Below are 25,808 nucleotides of genomic sequence, written 5' to 3' on the forward strand. Positions count from 1 at the left end.
ACCACAAAAATACCAGAAATACTTACAATTTTCAACCACTATTACCGCTTCTTACAATTAACAGTAGAACAAGAAACCAACAACGAAATACCCTTTCTTGACCTCCTCATAAGAACTTACACTGGACAAATAAAGACAAAATCAACATACTCTCTTCAACCAACCTCTAATACAGAAAACCAACTGTATCAACAATTTCATCTTACGTAATCTTAAACTCACATCTAACCCAATATTATCAGGTCATAATAGAAACTTCCAAAACAATACTTCAATTGAACAACTACCTTCTAAACACATCAACCATGCCATCAAATCATACTACGAAATAACCAATCCAATCAACTCATCAAGAAAAACAAACCTAGAACTGGACAATGACACCAACCTATCCATAAAACCTAAAAAATATGCCTCATTACTATATGTACAGTCATTCCCAAACAATTAAAAACAGTTCTACAGAACTCACTTAACACAATTATTGCAACAAAGAACATCTTCTTCTTCTTCTTCTTCTTCTTTGTCTTCGCTCTTATGCCTTTCAGCGTCGAGCTTTAGATAAATTAGGCCTTTAACCAACGGATGTACTCTTCCTGTTGTTTGCCAATTTTTGGATAGAAGACCTAGTCTGACCTCGCTTTTGTGCTAGTCGTTCGATGTAATCCAAATAGCCCACTCTTGGTCTGCGGCCTTCTGATTTGGCCTCCATCAAGCTCCTAATCTTCTCTAATCCACTTCTCCTGCAGATGTGGCGAAACCACCCCAACTGCCGATTCTCCAACTTGGTTACGAAGGGTTGTATCTCTAAGCGGCTACTTATTGTTTCATTTCTAATTTTATCTCGCTTAGTTTCCCCTTCGACCCGGCGGAGAGATCTACCCGGCTTGCATACTTATCCAGCATAGTCCACGATTCTGCCCCATACTGAAGAAGAGACAAGTAGACGGTCTGGAAGACGGTCACTTTCACTTTTTTACTGACCTCTCTTTTACCGACCACAGTATTCCTGATCAGACCGTAGGCTCTATTGGCCACACCCACCCGATTCAGCACCTCTTTATCAATTCTGCCATCCCGGCTAAACAAGACTCCCAGGTACCTAAACTCCTCTACCTCTTCCATGAATGCCCCTTCACACTCCACCCGGATTGATTCCTGTGTCCTTCCAACGTGCATCACAAAGAACATCGACAACACAAAAAGACAATTCTTCTCTTATCTAAAGGACCAGACTGAAAAAGACAATCAAACCTTGTTTACGAGATAGAATGTAAAGACTGTCACAAAAAATATATATATATATATAGGTGAAACTTTCCTGTCCCGAAAGAGATCTCGAGATCACTGGTGATTCAGCCAGTGAAAGATTTTTGAGGAATGGTAGAATATGCGAGAGACTGTACGAAAGAATTAAAGCAATGAGAGTGTATAGTATGGTATTTGTGGTATTTTTGCTTGGCTAGTTGCTTCACGAAAGGAATGCAGAGACCGGTATGTAGAGTAAAGTTTGTGACGTAGAAATGGGGCATCCAATATTTGTCATAGTATCTTAGTTTGGAATCTCGGTATGTTTGTCTGAGTCCTAGAGTTGCAGTCATAAGCAATTAAATACTTTATATCAGCTTACAAATGGAAACACAAGGCTTGTACATGCCAGGCAACATTATACACGTACGTAATGGGGAATTAACTGCAAATATCACAGATGTTAGTAGTGATGTCCAAAATAGATTTAGATTCTTAACGAGATACCTAATAACGTGAATTTTAATAGCAATTCGTTTTATTTTTTATTGACAGTATCCCAGAAAATAGTTGAAATTACTTGTTTTTATTTTGTTAGAAATATTGCACAAATATAAGATGAACGTTCTTTACAAATAAAATATGGCATGAGAGAAAGAGTACCGAACTAATGGGCTGTTTGGCAATCGTTTACCAAATTTACATGTTACTTTCTTTCCTAAAAATAAGAGTTAGAACTTAGTCGTTTACAAAAAGAAAAAAGAGAGATGTCGCAATATTAAACTAATAAAAAAGATTAAATACACGAAAAGTATCTCTAGATAAATTGGATGAGCGAAGTAGCATCAAGAGTAAATGGGAAGATGAAGGAAGTCACAGAGATAATGCTAATATTGCTTGTTCTCTTTAATTCTTCTGACTTGTTCTCCTGAGGCTTTATTACCTCGATTCGTGGGCGCACGCACGAACGTACATACACGACGCAAAGTCGTGTTTGAACAAGTTGGTTCTTGTCTGTAGAAATGTTTATGTGTGCTTCTCGTATGTATATTATTAATTTTATACTTTATTTTGTTTTAGATGTTTATTTATCTTTTATTGACAGTTCTACTACTGTTTGCAATAAATAATAATCATTGTTTAACATTAATATTTATGAATATTTGTGATTCACCTTTATTCGTTAAATTAGAATTCTGCAATAAAATTTCGAAGCGTTTGCCAAGTAAAACTGATTCGATCACACATTCAAGGCACGCCTGGCGAGATAATCATCCAATCATAAGATCTTAAAAAATGAAAAATGGCAGACAACTTTTTTTTTTCAATTTATTTTGTAATTTACAATCTGTATACATTGTATACAATCAGTAAATTTGGAGAGAGCGATGAACTGGTGCGGGAGGAGAGCAGGAGGAGAGAAACTACCCAGCGGTAGCACTCTCTATAGGAGAGAGGAGAATGTGAGGAGGAGAGAGGAGAGATAAGAGAATAATGATTTAGGTCCTCAGCCTACCAGGAAGTCGCGGGGCCACTGGCGATTCAATCGGCGAGGATTATTAGGGATGTCAGAGGAAGCGAGAGACAGTACCAGAGGATTAGAGCTAATCGAGAGAGTATGGAACTTTTGGTATTTAGTCTTGGCGAGTTGGTCTATGAAGGGAATGTTGAGGTCGGTGTGAAGAGTGAGGTCAGTCACGTAGAAAGGAGCGTCAGCTATCTGTCGGAGGAGTTTTGACTGAAATGTTTGTACTGTTCGTATGTTTGTAGGTTTGGCTGAACCCCACAGCTCTAGTCCGTAAGTCCACATAGGTTTGAGGATAGTACTGTATATTAAGCGTTTGAGTTCAATGGATAATTTGGAGCGACGTCCAAGAAGTCTGTAAAGCAGTTTCGCACTTTTCGTCATTGCTTGTCTTTTAAGTCTAGTGTGTGGGTTCCACGTGAGTCGTTTGTCTATGTAGAGCCCAAGGTAGCGCACCATTTCTGTATAAGGAAGAGGATTGCTTTTGAAGAGGACAGGTGGACAGGAGCCCCGTCGTAGAGTAATGCTGGCATTTCCGTGGGTTCATTTTAATCCGCCACTTCTTTGCCCAGGATTCTATTTTATGTAAGTGTCTGTAACTTGTATGAAGCTGATGAAGGATGTGTACTTGTACCTAATATAGCTGTGACGTCTGCATATGTACAGAGTAGAGTAGAAGGTTTTACAGGTATGTCTGATGTGAATACTGATTTTACGGCAAAAAATAAAATCTGAGCGCTAAAGTTTTTAGTTTTCTCGTTTACGAGAATCGCTGAGTCCGTAGTCAACATCTAAGGTTATTGGCGCCCGGAACTTTTTTCCGTGCACTACCGGCCTCCGGACAGTGTTCTCTCGTTACAGACAACACTGTTTATCACCGGACAGTGAGCTGTAAGAAGCTCCTAGGAAGAGAAAATCTAAGGGTCAGCTGCTGGATTCGAACCCGGGACCTCCGCGTGGGAGTCCAGTATGCTAACTTCATAGCTAATCCCTTCCCTTATTATTATTATTCTGGTAAACTAAATAAGTTATCTTTTATTTTCCTATTGATTTATCAGCATTCGTCTTATTTTTCATTATTATAAATAAGCTATTGTACTGACCTAAACAAACAAAGAATTATTGTTATTCTTTTCTTTTTCAAGAGTCAGCTGCCATTTGCACCTTTTTGATTTTGAAAAAAGAAGCCAAATAAATAACAAAATTTAATTTTCCGCACAGTCAGATAGATCAATATGTAAAGATCACTGTTCTAGGCTCAAGAAACATCAAAATGAACTCAAAACAGAAAACCCGCTGGTCATCTTCTCTTAATATTAGAGTAAAAGAATGTAATGAAATAAATGAAAATGATAAAAAATTAATTATAAAAATAACCCTGGAAACAGATTTTTGAATGAAAGGGAAATATGGAGGAAAGTCGATTGATTAATGCTGGGCTACCATTGGGTGGAGCTGATTAAAGTTTACGAAAGTTCATTATGTTTCACTCATTGTTCGGGTGTTTTCTTAAAATAATTGTTCGGATTTTTATTTCTTCCAATGTATACAGTAAAGTATTTGTAAAAAAATAACATTACAAAATAACCATATTGATTAGAACATTCAAATATGGTTGGGTGGAAATGGGGTTAACTCAGAAGACAAACCTTGAACTCGAAAACGCCCACTACACGAACCCACGCAGTTTTGTTTTATTATTATGTATTTTGATGGTACAGCCGCGATAATTGCACTGTATGTAACAATAACACTAACATACTCACTGCCAGAAGGAGAGACGTCCTAAGTTACGTTCAGAACTAAGTACTCTCTTCGCCTGAGGGTAAGCAGGTACTGTTCCACACAAGAGCGCCTTGATAGCGAGACACCATCCAAAAAAATTAAAATAAAAAGTATACTAATGTATCGGAGAAAAATTAATACAAAAGTTTGTTAAAAGGATGTTGTTAATTCCGTTATTTAATAGAGAACAGTGGCTACTTCATCCTGCATAGTTTGCTCCTTATCTAAGACCAGAACTCGCTGTGAGGACGCTGGCATTGAACACTGTAAAATTTCTTACAAATGTTTGGTACGATAAGTTGTTAATTAAATTATTTTTTGCTTATACCAACATTAATAGTGTCAAGCTGTAGTTAATTGTACTCAATTATTTTTTATTAGTCTGGGGACGCTTGTGATTGTCTAAGATCATTAAAAGCCTTGCAAGAGAGCCGCTCAGCTTCCTACTTGGAATATTAGCAACACATTTTATAATCATTCATTTTTTTACTGTTGTTAGAGCCACATGGCACTTAATTGAGGCGCTTAACATTACCTACATTCTCCTTTAAAACAAGGCTTCAATGAAGTTTATAGATAAAAGGTTTCTCAAAAAATAATAAATGCCTAAAACAGATATGTATTTAGAGTGGATACAAATCAATCAAATTAAGCTAATCATTGGAACCATTCTGTAAAACCAAATCGCAACACAGAAATATTTAACCAAACAATATACAGTCGACTCTCGATAAATCGAAATCCAAGGGACTACAAGAAAAATTCGAATTATCGAGAGTTCGAATTATCAAGAAGGGGAAAGAAATTCGAATTATTAAGAGTTTTTATTATGTATATATGTATGTACATACGTGTATTGAAAATACGTATGAGCTTACCTAAATTTTAGACATATACAGCCTCAAGTAAAATAGTAAAAATAATGAAAACGACAAAAAAGAACAAAAAAATTACATATGTATTAACATTTCAATAAATAATAATATACATATGTACCTAATTAAATTTCAATAAATTAAAACTGTCCGGTAGGACAGTTGTATAAGGATTGATCGTCAAAAAGTGCACGAAAAAGCGTAACGTTAAAAAACACCCAACTTTGACAATTTGTTTCTCTTTTTCTATAAAAGATAAAATTCCCAAATTTTCTTTAAAATATAGGGCAAACCCTCCTTTATAACTGTAATTTTTTTGCAACCCCCCAGACCTAATAGATTTCGAGAAAAAAGTCGCCGAAAATGAGCAAAAACGGCATTTTCAGAAATTGTTGTTGTTCTTGTTCTTCTTCTTCTTCTTCTTGTTGTTGTTACCTTTTTTGTAAACTACGTAGCGCCTAAACGCAAGAACCGATTTTCATGAATGAGGTGACATTCGATTCGGAATTTTATGTAGATGTGCCTTTTGGGGGTCTCGACGCTGTACACCGAATTAGAGAGGAGTTAGCCCCCTGTATGTAAGGCCCCCTTCAAAATTATTATTACTAATTACTCTGTAAATCTTAGCCCGATTTTGATAAAATTTGGGAGGATGATAGAGTTAGGGCTCCCCTACGTAACATTAAAGCGGCGATCTGCTCTTACACTAGTTAAGGGGAAGTATAGCAAACGTTTCAAATTATCGACAAGTGAACTGATTTTCATGAATGAAGTGTCATTCGAATCGAAATTTTGTACAGATTTGCACTTTAAAAGTCTCGTCGCTACGCCTTATATGGAGGGGAGTTTGCCCCACCCAAGTAAGGCCGTTTCTAAAACTATTATTACCAATATTTCTATAACGCTTTGTCCGATTTTGATAAAATTTAGCACGAAGAAGTGATTAAAGCTCCTCTACATGGCTGTGAAGTGCCATCATGCTCTTACACCTACTAAGAGGAAGTACTGAAATCGTTAAAATTATCAATGGGTGAAACTATTTACATTAATGAATTGTCGTTCGATTCAAAATCTTTGCCTCTTTGCCTTTTAGGGAGAAGTACTGTAATCGCCCGTTTATTTTTCTTACTCCTCTTAAAAGGAAGGTCTGAAATCGCAGTTTAAATTTGCTTTTTACGTACAAATACCTTCCTATTTTATATAAAAAGGCTTTCTCAAAAAAATTGTTATTGAGGATGGTTTGGGGACCGCAACTATAATCATTCTTTAAAAAGATCTCTCCAGTGGTAGTTACGGTTCCTACTTAACACCTTATCAGGTTATAATGATAGAATTGCTTATTCCAAATTTAAAAAAAACAGTAAAGCAGATATGTAACTTAGCAAAATAGACAAAAATGAAAATCTATCCAAAAGGTACAAAAATCTCCTTAACAAAAACTTACAGTTTAAAAAGTTAAGTATAAGGGTTGATTAAACGCCAAAAGGTACACAAATCAGCAAGTACCCAACATTTCATTCAAGCTTAGTTGATATAATTTAAGTAATTTTGCTGCATTAACTTTTCCTTCACATTTTTTAGAATTTATTAGATGTCACAGACCCTTATGCTGGCCATTTTCATCTACAAAAAATTTGTTCAAGTAGCACTGTAGATTGACTGTAATATCTATTAATCTATAATAATCAAACTATTAATTACAGGTTAAAAAGAAAACGTTATAAAAAATATAAAAAAATACGAGGCTACAAAATTTAAAAACTTTTTTAAAAAAATGCTTACACCAACATACATCAATGATTTCGATTATTTTATTTTTAATAAAAATCGTCTGTTTAAGTTTATTCTTCGATTAAAGTAATTGTTATTTTATGTAGTAGTCAAACGTTTATAATAATAGGTAATAATTATCTGGCTTTATCGCAAATAATATAGTTTTCTTCAATCACACTCTCAATGTAGCTGTTCTTCTCACAATGTTATATATATGTTATGTAATATAAAATAAATAAGTATTGCATACTTTTAGGACAGCTAATTATTCCAGTATTTTACTGTAAGTAAAATTAAATTACAATTGAGAAATGAATAATTGTTGTTGAATAATCTACTTGGTATTAACTGTGTGTTATTTGTGCTCACGAATATTTCGGTAAGACGAATTCAAGTCTGAAATATTGTTTTAAATCCTCCGTGATTCAAAATTAAACAGTAGCCGACTCTAACTTTGTCTTTTTCTACTTTAACATGCATGTATAAGATGTGACAACTTCAGAATAAAGGGCATATTAAAGATAAATCAGAAGAATAATTTGGAATAGAGTTAAAATAAAGTACCTATTTAAAAACGAAGATATAATATACATTTTATCATAATTATAACCAAATAATATTATGAACGAACTGGCCAGCATAAGGGTCTGTGACATCTAATAAATTCTAAAAAATGTGAAGGAAAAGTTAATGCAGCAAAATTACTTAAATTATATCAACTAAGCTTGAATGAAATGTTGGGTACTTGCTGATTTGTGTACCTTTTGGCGTTTAATCAACCCTTATACTTAACTTTTTAAACTGTAAGTTTTTGTTAAGGAGATAATAATATACATATGTACCTAATTAAAAAAATGGAGAACAGTTTTTTGTTACAATGTGGCTTGACTTAGTCAAGTGACTTAGAATTGTAGAAAGCGTTGATGGTGGAATATTGAAAGTTTTGGCGATATCTTTTTTTTCGAACCACTTTTCACGGCCGCGATAATATTTCTTTGTGGGACACAGTAAGGGAGACGTACTTCCCATCGTGACAAACTAAGAAAGAGAACTGGAAAGTTAAACTGGGCTGAAAGGAGGGAAACATTACGCAGGAAATGAACAATAAGCGGAAAATGAGAAGTAAACATTACTAGGGAAAATTCGAATCCGGTAGGACAGTTGTATAAGGGTTGACCATCAAAAACTGCACGAAAAAGCGTAACGTTGAAAAACACCCAACTTTGACAATTTTTTTCTCTTTTTCTATAAAAGATAAAATTCCCAAATTTTCTTTAAATCTTACTCCAAACCCTCCTTCATAACTGTAATTTTTTTGCAACCACCCAGATCTAATAGGTTTCGAGAAAAAAGTCGCCGAAAATGAGCAAAAACGGCATTTTCAGAAATTGTTGTTGTTCTTGTTCTTCTTCTTCTTCTTCTTGTTGTTGTTACCTTTTTTGTAAACTACGTAGCGCCTAAACGCAAGAACCGATTTTCATGAATGAGGTGACATTCGATTCGGAATTTTATGTAGATGTGCCTTTTGGGGGTCTCGACGCTGTACACCGAATTAGAGAGGAGTTAGCCCCCTGTATGTAAGGCCCCCTCCAAAATTATTATTACTAATTACTCTGTAAATCTTGGCCCGATTTTGATAAAATTTGGTAGGATGATAGGGTTAGGGCTCCCCTACGTAACATTAAAGCGGCGATCAGCTCTTACACTTGTTAAGGGGAAGTATAGCAATCGTTTCAAATTATCGACACGTGAACCGACCGAAGTGTCATTCGAATCGAAATTTTGTACAGATTTGCACTTTAAAAGTCTCGACGCCGTGCCTCATAAGGAGGGGAGTTCGCCCCACCCAAATAAGGCCCTTTCTAAAACTATTATTACCAATATTTCTATAACGCTTAGTAAGATTTTGATAAAATTCAGCTCGAATAAGTGGTTAAAGCTCCTGTACGTTGCTGATGCTCTTGCACCTACTAAGAGGAAGTACTGCAATCGTTTAAATAATCAATGAGTGAACCGATTTAAATCAATGAATTGTCGTTCGATTAAAAAATCTTTGCCTTTTAGGGAGAAGTACTGCAATCGTAGTTTATTTTTCTTACTCCTCTTAAAAGGAAGTACTGAAATCGCAGTTTAATTTTGATATTCACGTACAAATACCTTCCTACGCTTTTTCAAAAACATTGTTATTGGGGATGGTTTGGGGGACCGCAACTATAATCATTCTTTAAAAAGATCTCTCCAGTGGTAGTTACGGTTCCGACTTAACACCTTATCAGGTTATAATTATAGAATTGCTTATTCCAAATTTTAAAAAAATCTGTAAAGCAGATATGTAACTTTGTAAAATAGACAAAAAGGAAAATCTATCCAAAAGGTACAAAAATCTCCTTAACAAAAACTTACAGTTTAAAATGTTAAGTATAAGGGTTGATTAAACGCCAAAAGGTACACAAATCAGCAAGTACCCAACATTTCATTAATACTTCATTAATATTTAAGTAATTCTACTGCATTAATTTTCATTAATAAGTTATTTTTTAGAATTTATTAGATGTCACAGACCCTTATGCTGGCCACTTCATTTATAATATTTTTTTGTTATAATTATGATAAATCACATAAATATGTACATGCATGTTAAAGTAGAAAAATACAAAGTTAGAGTCGGCTACTGTCTTGAATTCGTCTTACCGAAATATTCGTGAGCACAAATAACACACAGTTATAACAAGTAGATTATTCAACAACAATTATTGATTTCTCGATTGTAATTTAATTTAGTCCCCCTAATTTTACTTATAGTAAAATACTGGAATAATTAGCTGTCCTAAAAATATGCATATCTTATTTACTTTATATTACATATATACAACATTGTGGGATGAATACCTACATTGAGAATGTAATTGAAGAAAACTATGTTACTTGCGATAAAGCCAGATAATTATTATAAACGTTTGACTACTTCATAAAATAACAATTACTTTAATCGAAGAATGAACTTAAACCGACGATTTTTGAAAATCATTGATGTATGTTGGTGAAGTTTCTTTTAAAAGAAAGTTTTGAATTTTTTAGCCTCATAATTTTTTTTTATTTTTTGTAACGTTTTTCTTTTTAACCTGTAATTAATAGTTTCATTATTATAGATAACTAGATATTACAGTCAATCTACAGTGCTACTTGAACATATATTTTGTAGACGAAAATGGCCAGCATAAGGGTCTGTGACATCTAATAAATTCTAAAAAATAACTTATTAATGAAAATTAATGCAGTAGAATTACTTAAATATTAATGAAGTATTAATGAAATGTTGGGTACTTGCTGATTTGTGTACCTTTTGGCGTTTAATCAACCCTTATACTTAACATTTTAAACTGTAAGTTTTTGTTAAGGAGATTATAAAGAGGTTGGAGCGGCCTCGTTCGAATTATAGAGCCTTCTCTCCCCCTGTTGTTAAGAAAAGGATTTCGAATTATCGAGCGTATCTAAATACACTGCATTTTTTCGATTTACCGAAGTTAGCAGCTGTAGAGCTCGAATTATCGAAAAATTAGAATTATCGAGTTTCGAATTATCGAGAGTCGACTGTAATTTGTAGATCACTTGTACGCTGCAGATACTCTTCTAATAGTTTACATCTGGGTTTTATCTCTCATCTTTCGTTAGTAGATTATCAATATACGATTCCGTTACAATTGACTTCTTTAAAGTAAATCTCACACCAAAAACATCGTTGAATTGTTTGTACGATATATAATTTCAAATTTAGCCCTATACTCGTATGTATACTTTTTTTTCAATAAACACGAACACTTGTACTCCACAATAGATAACATCCTAATAATTTTCAACTATGTTTTACAATAAATTTTGTAACATTAGGTACAATGAACTTCTTGACATTAGAACTACTAAAAGTCAAATCCGCAAATTGGCTCCATGTTTTCGCGGTTTGTAGCTTGTCTTGTTAGTATAATAATGAGAGCGATCGTTATCCTTAATTCAATTATAATCTTATTTTAAACTTCTTGAGTTCAGTATAAAATTATTTTATTATATATATATATATATTATGTTTCTCGAAGGAGCCTTTTATCAATTAAAGAAGAGAAAATCACGAAGCGTTTTAATTGCCTCGGAGGATAATTTAAAAAAATCAAGAGATAATAAATGGCCAAAGTGAGGAGTATTGAAAATGTAAGATATGATAAATGTTTTTTTATAATTGGTTCGGGTACTTTACACTTATTAACGGAAATACGAAACTATGCGCAAAAAATCCTATTTTAAGGAATAAATACCGTTCTTTAGAATTTATTTTAGAATAAATCTAAATTTTGATTATTTTCTGCATTGGTGCGATTGTTACCGGTGGTTGTGCGCGGCGGAATGAGCTGGTATTACCTAGGTTTCATCCATTCGTCCGACTCCTATACTCCACCGTCAAAATACGGTTACCAGTGAACACTAATGTAAACTTAGTATTTCAGGCAACAAACAAATTGAACAATTCTGTCATAGAAAGTGCAACCAAACATGCAACACAAAACTGGATCTTCTAGAAAAGTGTTGTAAAAAGTTTGCTTGCCACGGACATGAACTATTGGAGAAGTTAAACTGAAGCGAAGTTAAGAAACAGGATGTACTCGCAAGAAATTTCTCTGAACCAAATGTAGAGAAAGATTACAATAAAATGGTCACTTATTACGATACGATTATGGTTCGAATGAGATGCTGGACCAAAAGATACCTTTACACAATGGAAAGGAACCATGTTGTACAAGAAAATACAATATAAACATAGGTGTATCACTTTTGCCGCAAACATATTTGTGGGAAGTATTATTTTAAAAGTTTTTAAGGGAGTAATGACAATTTGGTTCTCTGAAAGTGGTTCATTGTGAATCGATACTGCGTGTAATTTTTCGATTTTTGTTAGTTGTTGTTAGTAGCTTTTTGTAGCAAATATTACTATACAATAATAAAATAATTTTACCACCATTCTAACAACAACATTTATTTACAGGCCTTTTATTATCAGAGAGAGAACTAAAGAAGTAAATAAATTAGGTGGAAGTATACCTGAAGATTGGTGCTTAACTTATGCTTCCGCCATCTCTAAGAAGACGATGAAAAGGTAATTGGTAATATTTGGGTGTACGAGGTTACTCGTATGGTTAACTCCACAATTAGCTTACCGACACCACTTTGAAGATCGACTTCGAGCGGCTAAAACAAGTACTATTTTGGCGAATTACAGTTATCGTGTACCGATTTCAGTTAAATTTGAAGCAGACTTGGGGGATCTTGTGGAGTGATTTCTTGTATCGTTATTTAATAAACAAACATTATTATAATTATTATTAAAAGGTAATTGGTAATTAAAGATACATGATTGTTATGACTTCTGTTATTGGTAATTTGAAGACCAAATTAGAAAATAACAGGCTGGTTTTAAAACCAGGCACTCATCATTTATTGTTCATGCAGTCTGAATTCGTCAAATTCCTGAAAAACTGGCCCCCCCAAAGATCCACTTAATATTGTTGATCGACGCTGAGCCGATTATCCAGCTTGAAAGTCACTAAAATGACTTGAATTGGAAATGTTCTTTTGTTGACCTCATTTAAAGAATATGTAGAGTGCAGAGCTTCGGTTAGAGTAGTGGAAAGGATCTTAGGCTAGAATATGCCAGGTTGCTTTAAATTGGTCTCCAAAATTTTGTATGGAATGGTACATCTGCTGATACGAAAAGTGGAAGTACCCTTGAATTGAACTCACTTTTGTTTGCAGATAAGCAGGTAATGATGATAGGCCAAGATAGGTATGATGCGAAATTCATTTTAGAAAAACTGTAACAAGACGTGGTGAAAGGTGTTCTCAAGGTAAACTTAAGAAAAAAAGAGTATGAGGTAAACAGGGAAAGATTAAGGTATTGAAGGAACAAGAGGAGAGACCTAGAGCTACCTGGTGAATTGGAGTGTACAGGAGGAGCTCGAGACGATCAGTGGAAACAGCAAAAGAAACAAAATTACCACTCAAAAACTGTGAGAATTGTATATTTTTAAAAATACATCTCCTATTTAATAAAAAATACCTGAAACAATAATAACAGAATTCTAAAAGAGTTTTTTAATTCACGACCCATAAATTTCTAAATAAAATATCAATTAATGAATTCCTAATGAAGTATGTTTAATAAAAATTATAATATTCCCAGATTGAACATTAACCTAATTTTAAATATTAAAACATGGAATATTAAATGAAAGAGTAAACGGTGACGCAGGCAGCAATATTAATATAAAGCAAAGCACCTGACTGCGAATAGCGTGGTAACAATATTCAGTTAATTTTATGAGGCACAAACTTCTATTAGACAAAATTAATTATTGATCTTTTACTGCAAGAGTGGAGAAGCTACAGTGTACGCAGCCATGTTTATTGTCAATCTTGGATAAACTTCCTGGATAAAGTAATCAAAACAATAATTTTATGCATTAACAGAAAGAAAAAGTCACCAAGAAACTTACTCTACAAATTAAAATGTTATTGAATGGCTTCAAAAAAACTAAATTTAAAAATTTGAGATAAATGAATTAATAAATAAAAATAATAATTAGCATTTGTGCGAGAAATTAAATTACATCTTCTAACTTATTCTTTGTTGCAGTTTACAACAAAGCCTCAAGTGAAACCAAAACTTCCCCTTAGCCTAATCAGTCACCAACAAAAGATAAACGATACTGCACAGCACAACATATTTTTTTTTTATTTATCCTTTTAATGAAATTTACACCTGTACCCACAGGGTTCAATAAGTAAATGCGATAAGTGTATAAATAAATAGCGTGGCAGACGTGAATGACGGTCATCCAGTGATGGCCGCCATTAGTCAACTAGTTGGTCACGGGGCCAACGGCGTCTCAGCCGTCTTCGAGAACTGGAGGATAGCGTAGTTGAAGACAAGTTTGCAGCTAAAGGGTTGGGATGAAATGAGAGTTTTTGAAGAAAATTTTTGTATCGGATTTTGGCAAGTTCGGAGATGAGTGGAAGTTGGAGATCTGTGTGTATTGTGTGGTTGCTAACATAGAATGGAGCGTCTACTATGCGGCGGAGTATTTTGGATTGGAGTGTTTGCAGTTTATTGATGTTTGATTTTTTAGCTGTTCCGTAAAGTTCGAGTCCGTAAGTCCATATTGGTGTGAGAAAAGCTGTATAGAGTCGTCGTTTGTTCTGTAGTGAGAGTTTTGAGCGTTTGTCGAGTAGTCAGGCTAGAAGTTTGTATCGTTTGTTTAGTTCGGTACGTTTAAGTCTCGTATGGGGGTTCCAGGTAAGTCTCTTGTCTAGTTACATTCCAAGGTAGCGCACATGGTCGGCTAGTGGGATAGGTGTATGATGTAAGAAGACAGGTGGTGGAGTTTGTCGTTTGAGTGTGAAGGTATTTAGACTTAGTTGGGTTAATTTTTATACGCCAGTTTTCTAACCAAGGTTCCATTGAGCTCACTACAGTCCCACCTTCACTCAATAGAACATATATTTAAATTTAAAAATTATGCGTTTAGAGAAATTTTAGTAATAGTTGTTTTAATAAAGATAGCTAGATATTTTGGATTAAATTATATTTCTACAATCTGGTGATTGGGAGGCGCAATGAAGGATAGAAGTTGTTACAGAAAGTGGAGCGTTCTCTATTGTAGCGAATAACTAGATGTTGAAGGTTACGATCTGAAAGCTCTCTTACGTGAAGAAGTTGTTAGAGATTCTTGTACAAAATATAGAAAGGACGTAACCATAACTTGCGAGGTAAGCGTAGAGGTTAGCTCCACCGGTTTTGGAAAGCAGAGTTTCCAATTCCAGAAGATTTGTTTAGTGTAGAAGCTAGAAAACAAAATAAAAAAATGAAGATTCTTAGCTCTAACCAAAGTGTTGTATGTGATTGATGAATTATTTCCATCTAATCCATAAATGTGTGAATCGTTAATTTAATAATATTAAATATTAATTTAAAACGTTCAGAAAGAATTACAATTCTTTTGACTGTAACGATTTACAAATATTTTTTAAATTAAAAACCTTGATTATATCTGATTACCTTAATGTTAACTGAATATAACTTAGAATAAGATATTTTACATAATTGTTGAGCATACTGCTACTAAAGTTTTGCTTCTTCCAATTCCTCGACGTTAGATATGATATAACTTTGCAACTTCATATAATCCAACTTTTGTTCATGATAGAATATAAACTTAATTCCCATTAGGATAGAACAAACTAGAGAAGGGAGTCAGAGACTCTGAATGCTGGAAATGGAGAACAGTGTACCCAAAACAAAGTCAATTGGTGTATGTGCTATTCGGAGGCAGTACGAGTTTCTAATAAGTAAGATTAAAATAATTTATCCAAAAATTAGCCTCAGTAAACTTTAATGTAAAGTAATTTAGTAAGGCATTTAATGGAGCTTGCTTTAGATGGACTGGTTAGATCGACAGACGGTAAGAATCAAAAATTTCAACCAGGAATTTAAGTAGCTTATTGCGAATCGATTATTAGATCAACAGACGTTAAGATTCAAGAATTCTCAAGGCGTTTAATATCACTACTGTAGATATACAGGTAGATCGTAAGAATCTAGAAAATTTCATTAAGAAATTTAATGCAGCTTGTCGTTTGCGATTCCATTAACAGTTAGGAAATCACTCCTGACGAAGCACAATCCATTGAACCTTCAAGAAACCTTCTCTGAATCCCTCAAAATTTCACTGAAGAAATATTTTAAGCGAATTATTGGCAGTCACAATGATTAGTAAAGTTTACAGGAGTTGGAATCATTTTCAAGAAAAACGGATACACTTTAAAGTCAAAATCGGTGATTGTGGAGCTCTTCTTTAGGTTTGAATCATCTTCCTTGCATTATCCTTCCGTCAGGATACATCACAACATTCAATCTTGATGACGCTCGTTTTGTTGACCTCTTTCTCAAAATGACGTGCTCTTTTAGCTTCATTTGTAGAATAGGCACTCAGTGGGTGAAGATAAGATTATTTTGATCAATTTGACGTACCGGGCCAATCCCTGTTAGTTTTAAATAGGTTTACTTATTTACGTAAGTTCTTCTTGTACTCATAAAATATAGTAATTGTAAAATTAAAAATGAAAAATGAAAATGGGAGAGAACTCAAAACTAAAACACATAAAACATAATAATAATTTACTTAATACTCAAAAGGGTTGAATAAACACAAATTAACATAAATATAGTTTATTCACATAATTCATAAGGCGTAACATTCATAAAGCATAACATTGTAAAGAGTGACAAAACTCAACTCAACTCAACTGAGGAATGTCTCCAACTACCTGCAACCCTCTAGCTACCCCTAACGGTCAGCCCTTCTCTTACATCCTCTACAGGGTTGCCAAATATCAAACATTCCGATACATTTAAATTTACTACATAATATAAGTTTTTAACCATACTCACACTCTGAGGACCAAGAGACTAGACCAACATCACCTGAACGAAAATGGTATAAACGCCCGAAAATAATAATATAATGCCCGAAGGATTTAACGGCATCAGAGGCTGAAAGCAAACTGTATCAAACATCGAGAAAAGAAAACCGACAAAATTAATTACAAAGAGTACAAATAATTGGTCTGCTTAAGAATATTAAACCTTTTTGTAGAAAGTGTCTCTAAAAATAGCAATAATATACGAGCAACAAGGATGAAAGTACATTCAACCAGCACATCCTCAAGTAAATTAATGTTCTGTTATTGTTCTGTTTACAGGACTTATTTGATTAAAGTTTTATCAGGAATACTAATGTTTTATTTCTTTATAAATAAACTTCAGTTTGAGTTGTTTTTTATAACCATATACTTTTATTCTACGAATAAAATTTGCTTAATTTTAATGCTCTATCTTGTTACAATTGTAGCATCCTTTTTAACAAATTAGTCAATGCTAAAAATAGATAAAAATACAAAAATGTAAAAACTCCTTTGCTGCTTTGACAGTACAATTTTATCTTCTTTATTTAAAGTATACATTACAACTTTAAATTTATCAAACTAGAGTTTAAAAAAATACTTTTATCTTTCTGAACATGTTCTACTCTTGGTTGCCCCCAGAGAAATAAGTTATTCACTCACTAAAATATTATGTTTCCAAAAACAAGGTAAAATATAATTTCTTCCTTCTTGTAGGGACAGAAAATGTTTTATAAATAAATCTGGTTGGATTCAAGAAAATAATATTGTTGCGGAACGTTGTCGTATGAAATTGTCAGAACTTGTATTTATTATACGCTGTAATACTGGCGCGCCTTAATATTGTTTGTAATATGAAGTTCACATAGTCAATTATAACCTTATGCAAAATATATGTTAGACTACAATAGAAACTTTGTATTCGCTTCAGTTTCCATAACTTTGCAAGCTTGAGCACAACTTGGTAACTGTTCTCGACGAATATTTGTAACATGCAACTTAAAATGTACTACAATTTCTGACATTGTTTAATTATCGTAATTTCAGAACTGATTGCTCAATCTGGTGTAAGTTTTGACTCACAGCATTATCTTCTATTAATTATTATTTTGATACTTGATATTTATTTTGATAAAGTTGGTCTTCCCAAATCTCTCTATCCCTGAACTGATCCATTACTTCCAGTCTTTTGGCTGTCATATACCATCCAGTCATCTTGCCACCTTTTATTTCCCTCCTGGTACACCGAGCAACACTCTTCTGGGAATGGCAGTTTCTTCCATCCCTAAAAATGTGGCCTGCCCATCGCGTTCTATTCAACTAGATGTAGTTGTCAATATCTACTTCTGAATATAACCTTGTCAAATTCTCTTTGTGATTTTTCCTTCATTTCTCTTAACTGTACCACAGATCTTTCTTAAAATTCTTCTTTTAAAGACGTGTAGCTTTCGCTGCGTGGCTTTGGTCATGATCCATGATTCAGCTCCAGGAACAGGGCGCATTAGCACTTTGTACTAAGTACATTTGGCGGTCCTGGGTGAGTTTCGGCTTTTTATAAACATCAAGAGTACTAAACCATATTTATTGGCGGCTATGAGATCCTGATTTACCTCCTTACAGACTGATATTGAAGATTCCAGATCTGATGATTCAAATTATTATTCAAGTTAGATTATTAGATACAGATTATTCACATTCTGTCGTAGTCGGCAACGTTTCTTACAAGTGGGTCATTTTTCAAATTTTTTTCCACAAAACGTTTTGCTTATGGGTCACATCACTTCTATTTTAGATTACATATTTTCAGAGTACAGAAAATTACAGATGGGATAATCCAATATACCTGAAATAGATAATTAAAAATTTATTATCACCAAATCCTTAATTATAACTTGAAAGAAATAATAAAATGTTAGCAGAAAAGTACATGTTGAAACGTGTACTCGCTACGTAATGATAGAATTTTGCAACACATCTCAAAACAAGCACACTCGTTGGCAAGACTACCTTTCGATCGTCTTAATTAAGAATTGTTTACTGGATCACTAAACTTTTTCCAGCGGGTCGCAGGTTGCCGACCACTGGTAATATACCTACCATAACCTCGTTTTTCCTTTCCACGTAAAAATACGATATCGAAGTTTTACTTTGCAAACTTTAAAAAAATTATGAATCAGTTATTTAAATTTTGTATTTGCGACACAATTATTTATCTAATGGAGAAGGAGCCCACAAATTTTTACTTTCTCTTGGGTGCAATTGTTTCAAAATTTCGATTAGAAGTACCGGATATCCGTTTGAATCCAAAATGGATAGTTTTAAAATTAGTCTGTATGTCTTTGAGAGAGAGAAACTACGAGAACCCGTAGTGCGTGAAAGCAAAACTCGTGAACGGAAAATAAACAAAAAAAAATGTAATTACCTGAACTGCGGTGAAAGAGAGCCCAATGGGCTGCTCGCACCGGATTTTCAAAAAAAAACTAGCCTGCACGCAGGTCAATTTTATTTTTATTCTGTCATAAAATTTACCAGTTTTATTGCAGCTACACAAGCAATATTAACCTATAAAAATTTTTATTCCAACTAACATCTCTAATTTGAAGTAGAGTTTTATGTTTTTTGCGTGATTTGCATTAAGTTCTAACTGGAGAGCTTATTAGGGAAGCTTTTTTTTTATTAAGCTTTGACCATTAAGTCGTCCTTCGGCAAATAGAATTTTCATTAGATTTTATTACATTTCTCGGAGAGTTTTACTTTAATCGCTTTGATCGGCAATGAGATAGGAAGCTACAAAACACTGGTGGCTAATGCTGCACTATCCAAGTATTGGCATCCGAAAAAAGGTTAAATTGGCCAGAGTGGAGAATTTCATTCATTCATTGATATTTTCATTGATATTATTTTTTGTAAAAAAAAGTGATGTTCATTAAAAGAATACACTCAGGGGTATAGATGTCTCTTTTTTTTAATTAATTAAGATCTGAGTTCATGAATGCCTAAAGCCTATTCAGAGCAGTAAAAGCGAGAGAGTGGATTTTTTTACTCCACAGAAACGTTTAGAAGCTTCTAAGATCATAATTTTGGTCTGTAACCGAGCCTTAGCTGAATCAGAGAAATACGATGCGAGAGGTGCGCTGTAGTTTCAATATAATCTGCAAAGCTAGTACTCACCCCAATTTTCGTATTGATATTGTAGGGTATAATGGAATTTTTCAAAGCGGGATGGAGTAGCTGAACTGACGAGATGATGTTCTCAGTGGATAGTTCAATTGGATATTTAAAAGAGGGCACTAACGAGGATTTTAGAATATTTTGGATAGAAGTTTTTGTATCCACTTGAGGTTAAACTCTGGTTGAATCCTACACTTCCAGGTAGGTTTTAAAATGGAATTGTACGAAATTGGAAGAAGGAAAGAAGTGATTCACTCTATCGAGGTATTTATAAAGTGCGTTAAATTGCAATAAGCATTGTTTTGAATTAGCTGCTAGTTTAACTAAATACAAAAACCAAAGAAATTTAGCTCTGTAAACTACAGCTACTGAATAAGGCTGAAAGGGCAGTTAATCCTTTCACCAATATTGCTGAATATTTTTCATTTTATAATATTTACTAGCGTATACATTAGAGAACATTAATAATTTTAGGCTGTAAATAGGGCTAAGGGTTTCTTCCTTCTAAGCCCTTCTGTAACTCAATTCGCCATTATGAGGATATTAAACTGTCCTCTACTCCTTTTCTCTAGAACATTCTATTCTTTTTTCTTTTCTTTTTTAATTTTAAAATTCTCTTCATATTTATGTTTACCGACTTCATTTGTAATTCCGTTCAAGTCTTTAGTCTGGATTTAGTGTGTTTAATACCTTTTTATGAGCGCTATGTTCAACCATAAAATGTAAGTTACGTTTATTGTTTCGCTGACAGAGAATTATCTTCGCCCATCTTTTACAGTTCATAATTGCTTTTAGAAATTGGATAACATTATGAAAGATTTCAAAACTATGGTAAACTGACTTTCTGATTTCTGACAACGATTTGTTTAATACTTCAATGATATCAATTATAGAAAAGAAAATGGAGACAATTATAACAATACGAGGGTCGTTGGAAAAGTGCGTGCGAAAATAGAAACTACTTAATTTTTGGGGGTAAACCTTTTTTATTTTTCAACATAGTCTCCTTTTAGGCTTATACACTTCGTCCAACGCTGCTCTAGTTTGTTGATCCCTTCCGAATAATAGGATTTGTCCAAGTCTGAAAAATAGCCATTCGTTTCTGCAATCACCTCCTCGTTTGAATAAAGTCTTTTTCCCGCCAGCCATTTCTTCATATTGGGGAACAAATAGTAGTCCGAGGGAGCCAAGTCTGGAGGGAGAATAGGGGGGATGTGAAACGAGTTGGAACCCTATTTCCATTAATTTTGCGACCACAACTGCTGAGGTGTGAGCTGGTGCGTTGTCGTGATGGAAAAAGACTTTTTTGTGGGCCAATCGTGGGCGTTTTTCTTGCAGCTCGGTTTTCAAACGGTCCAATAACGATGAATAATATGCACCTGTAATAGTTTTACCCTTTTCCAGATAGTCGATGAGGATTATTCCTTGCGAATCCCCAAAAGACAGTCGCCATAATCTTTCCGGCCGAAGGAACGGTCTTCGCCTTTTTTGGCGCAGATTCCCCCTTGGTAACCCATTGTTTAATTGTTCTTTGGTCTCAGGAGTGTAGTGATGTATCCATGTTTCCTGCACAGTGACGAAACGACGCTTAAAGTCCTGCGGATTCTTCTGGAACAGCTGCAAACCGTCCTTGCAACACTTCACACGATTTCGTTTTTGGTGAAGCGTGAGCAATCGCGGCACCCATCTTGCGGATAGCTTTGTCATGTCCAAATGTTGATGCAAAATATTATGTACCCGTTCATTCGAGATGCCCACAGCACTAGCAATCTCACGCACCTTCACTCTTCTGTCATCCATCACCATATCATGGATTTTATCAATGATTTCTGGAGTAGTAACCTCAACAGGGCGTCCAAAGCGTTCAGCGTCTCTTGTGCCCATATGGCCACTCCGAAAATTTTGAAACCACTTATAAACTGTTCTAATCGAAGGTGTAGAGTCACCATAATGTTTATCAAGCTTCTCTTTAGTCTCCTGAGGCGTTTTGCCTTTCATAAAGTAGTGTTTAATCAACACACGAAATTCTTTTTCGTCCATTTTTTGAAAATCACTCGACTTCCTCGATTCAAACGAATGCCAAACACAAAGAAATAGACCGATCTGGCTGAAACTTGGTGTGTGTTCTTCCAAGAGATGCTACAAACTAAACATAACCTCGATACACGCCAGTGGTGCTATCTCTCTGACTTTGCACGGACTTTTCAAACGACCCTCGTATACATATAGGGCGCTCATGGCCATAGACGTCGATGCGCCGGCAAAAAAAAAAAAAAAAAAATACATATATTTACAGTCCTGTGAAAAAGTATAACCTCAAGATGAAAAAATCTTCTCTAACTGTTTTTAAGCTTTTATTCTAAATGTATTTAACAAAATATAATACTTTGAAATATAGTTTGCATGATTTGTGACAATTTTATTGTTAGTCAGAATACATATCCTGGATTAGCTAGAAAATGTAACAAAATAGTAAAAACAGATGTGAAAAATTATAAACTCAAAATGTTTTAAGTGAGAATACCTTTTAATAATTAGATCTTTCCCCACTTTTTTAATTACCTCCAACAGCCTTCTGGGAAACTTATTACTAACTTTATCAAAATGTCCTCTGGGATGTTTTGCCAAGCTTTTGTGATCCTTTCTTTGAGTTCTTTGACATTTTGGATCTCTGGCTTCTGAAAGTCATAGATCTCCCTTGCCATGAGCCCTCACAAATTTTCAGTAGGGTTAAGATCTGGACTAATAGCTGGCCAATCCAAAACATTGGGCCCGAAATCCTCAAACCACTGTTTTGTGGACCTTGCTTTGTGTATCGGTGCATTATCTTGTTGGAAAATTATCTCTTCTTCTTCTAGTAATGTAATAAAAGGCAAAAACAATTCTTCCAACACTTTTTTATAACTTACTGCATTCATGCCTGTGATGAATGCAATTTGAGACTTGCCCTTTTCATTGAAAGCAGCCTAAACCATCACTTCACCAACCCAATGTGACCTTCGAGAGAATTTTTTGTTCTCCTTCCTTGTGTCGTGCCAGTAATAGTTGAAACCGTCGTGTCCATCAAGATTAAACATTTTTTCGACATTGAAAATCACCCTGGACCAAATTTCGCTTTCCTGGATGTGTTTTTCAGCAAGCGCCGTTGTAAATGATGATTTTTGAGCTGCAGTTTTCTTGTAATTTTACGATATTTTAAATATCTGGTTTAAGCTATCCACTTCCGTATTAAGCTGGCATCACACCTAGGTTAAATAGCTTCCCAATCTGAGCAGAAGAAGTACCAGTTTTTGAAATTTCTCTTAAAACGGCGCGTTTCACATAACTGGAAAATCTCGGAGGCCTTCCAGCTCTTTTATTTTTTCCATAATTCTCTTGGCCTAACTTTAAAAAGTTTTTAAGCACACCTTGAGAGCGGTTTAGATCACTAGCGATTTGCCTTTGGCATGCCGACTCTTTTTAAGTCGATTATTCTTTGTTGCTCAGTTTCACATAATTGAATCCCGCCCGGCATATTTTAAATTAAGAAAATCAGCACGAATACTTACTCTTTTATATAAAAAGGTGAACTGAATTGATATTCTTTCAAAAATATAAAATTGAGTTTATATTTATTCACAGCTTCAGCGTGCATAAGATATGTTTACATGATACGGTTTTCTTATTGTTAGATTATCAACTGGAATAATGACCTTTGAGTGCTTTCTGACATAGTATTAATATGAAATACAGTTTAAATAATAGTATTGTTGTACAGATTTAAAAATACTTCAATTTTGAGTTTATACTTTTTCACAGGACTGTATATACAGGGTGACCAGAGTTATATGCTCCACCCACTTTTTTTTTAACGGCGGGAAATTTCGAAAAAATAAAAAACAGTATTTAATCATTTTTAGTCTAGTTTATTTTCAGTGATTGACCCATTTTTTTAAACCCTTGTATCTCGAAATACAGCATCCAACTTTTGTTTTTCAAATGGAACGTTATATTTTTTGTTGCATATTTTTGTAGTATTTGAGCTCCTAAAAAAAACAAAATAATTTTTTTTGAAATCGGTTAGGTTTTACAAAAGTTATGGTAATTTAAAATATGAAAAACAAATTTCAGTTTACTGTCAAAATTACCTTATTTTTTTTAAAGAATCTGTTCAAACTGGGCACAATCAACGGATAGGCAAGCCAAAACTCTGGACTCCCACGCTTTGCTTGTAGCAACACTTGTGGTGGCGAAGTCAAGATCTAGGCAGGCTAGAGTTATTCGACGTTTCAGATCATCGACTGAAGCCACGGGATTAAGGTTACTGTACACTTTATTTTTTAGATATCCCCACAAAAAATAGTCCATTGGGGTTAAGTCCAGAGATCGAGGTGGCCATTGGATGGGACAATGAGTCCCTAAGCACTTTTAATGGAAATTTCTGTCCAGGTAACCTTGAACAGCTCTCGCATTATATGCCGGGCAACCATCTTGTTGAAAATACATATCTAGCCGACGTTGTAGATAAACATCTTCAAGCAGAACTGGCAAAATGTCTCTTAAAAAAAAGTTAGATACTTTGCACCAGTTAAGTTCTCTCTGTAGAAGTATGGGCCGATTAGTTGATTTCCTAAAATTCCACACCAAACGTTTGTAGAAAAAACAACCTGAACGTCGAATAACTCAAGCCTGCCTAGATCTTGACTTTGCCACCATAAGTGCTGCTACAAGCAAAGCGTGGGAATCCAGAGTTTTGGCTTGCCTATCCATTGATTGGCCCAATTTGAACAGATTCTTTAAAAAACGTAATTTTGACAGTAAACTGAAATTTGTTTTTCATATTTTAAATTACCATAACTTTTGAAAAACCTAACCGATTTCAAAAAAAACTTTTTTATGAGCTCAAATACTATAAAAATATGCAACAAAAAATATAACGTTCTATTTGAAAAACAAAAGTTGGATGCTGTAAGAGGTTTAAAGAAATGGGTCAATCACTGAAAATAAACTAGACTAAAAATGATTAAATACGTGTTTTTTATTTTTTCGAAATTTCCCGCCGTTAAAAAAAAAAGTGGGCGGAGTATATAACTCTGGTCACCCTGTATATTTCTGTGATATAAAAGACATAAAAGAAAGATAATGTTTTTTTTACTTCAAAAGAGCTTTTGACACTGTAAACAATGTCCAGCTCTGGTTTAAGCTGTCTCAAATTGGCGATAGTACTAAAAGTTGGTCAGTATTATTTCTTTCGTTATCGCAGATGGTCTCTTTCAAAGAGACCTCCAGAGTGACTTACTGGGACATGCATTACTCCTAATATTATGGATTATTTTGTTGAACATAATTTGATACGTATCCGCTCTACCAAGGACTGAAGGCGATTTCTGCATCTATTCTTTTTCTTGACGAGATATACAGACTATTCTTTGCATTCTAGAAAATTATTGTTTTAAAACCTCATTGACTGGTAAATACCTATAAGAGGGTACTGGTTCCTTTACCCAAAGAAAGTAAGCTTCCAATACTTCTTCATTGATTTGGTTTTCTTATTTCTAGCTGGAATGTCGCGTGCTTAGTCATTTTCTAAATAACTGCAGTTTTTGTCTTCTGAACAACACTGCTTTCTCAAAATACAAAAAAAAGTTGAAAAATCTATTCAGTATTGTTTGTTTCCTTATCGCCGATGGTGCCTGTCTTGCAGACCTCCAAGGTGACAATATTTCGGTTGAGAGAGTTCCAGTTACAGACCCATCCCAGGTAGGTCTGAAACAAAATATGAAGTTTCATCATTTTGGGGTTTTTCGTTTTCCGAGATATTTAGTGCTCACACGAACAAACAGAATATTGGAAACACAAACAGAATAGAATTATTTTAAAATGGCAGTTATACACATTAAAGGTAGACGTGACCTAGTCTGTGCTCCTGTCCAGAATCATTTCTATTT

General features: G+C 34.3%; 1 protein-coding gene and 1 long non-coding RNA gene across 4 annotated transcripts in view; both read right to left on the reverse strand.

Annotated features, from left to right (window-relative positions):
- Positions 1 to 7,165, reverse strand: part of LOC141449535 (uncharacterized) — a 33,995-nt gene extending 26,830 nt beyond the window's left edge. The window contains exon 1 of one of the 2 annotated variants that reach the window (XR_012455580.1): positions 5,437 to 7,165. This is a non-coding gene — a long non-coding RNA (uncharacterized lncRNA). Of the gene's footprint in view, positions 1 to 3,876; positions 4,506 to 5,436 lie in introns of those variants that run through there. The other variant, XR_012455579.1, reaches the window with a different exon arrangement.
- The window catches only part of GABA-B-R2 (gamma-aminobutyric acid type B receptor subunit 2), an 802,816-nt gene that overhangs the window by 457,008 nt on the left and 320,000 nt on the right, over positions 1 to 25,808 (reverse strand). The gene's annotated exons all lie outside the window — the stretch shown is intronic.

The sequence above is a fragment of the Rhodnius prolixus genome, unplaced genomic scaffold (assembly GCF_049639745.1).
Source record: "Rhodnius prolixus isolate KJV_2025 unplaced genomic scaffold, Rpr scaffold_2, whole genome shotgun sequence".
Classification (NCBI taxonomy): domain Eukaryota; kingdom Metazoa; phylum Arthropoda; class Insecta; order Hemiptera; family Reduviidae; genus Rhodnius; species Rhodnius prolixus.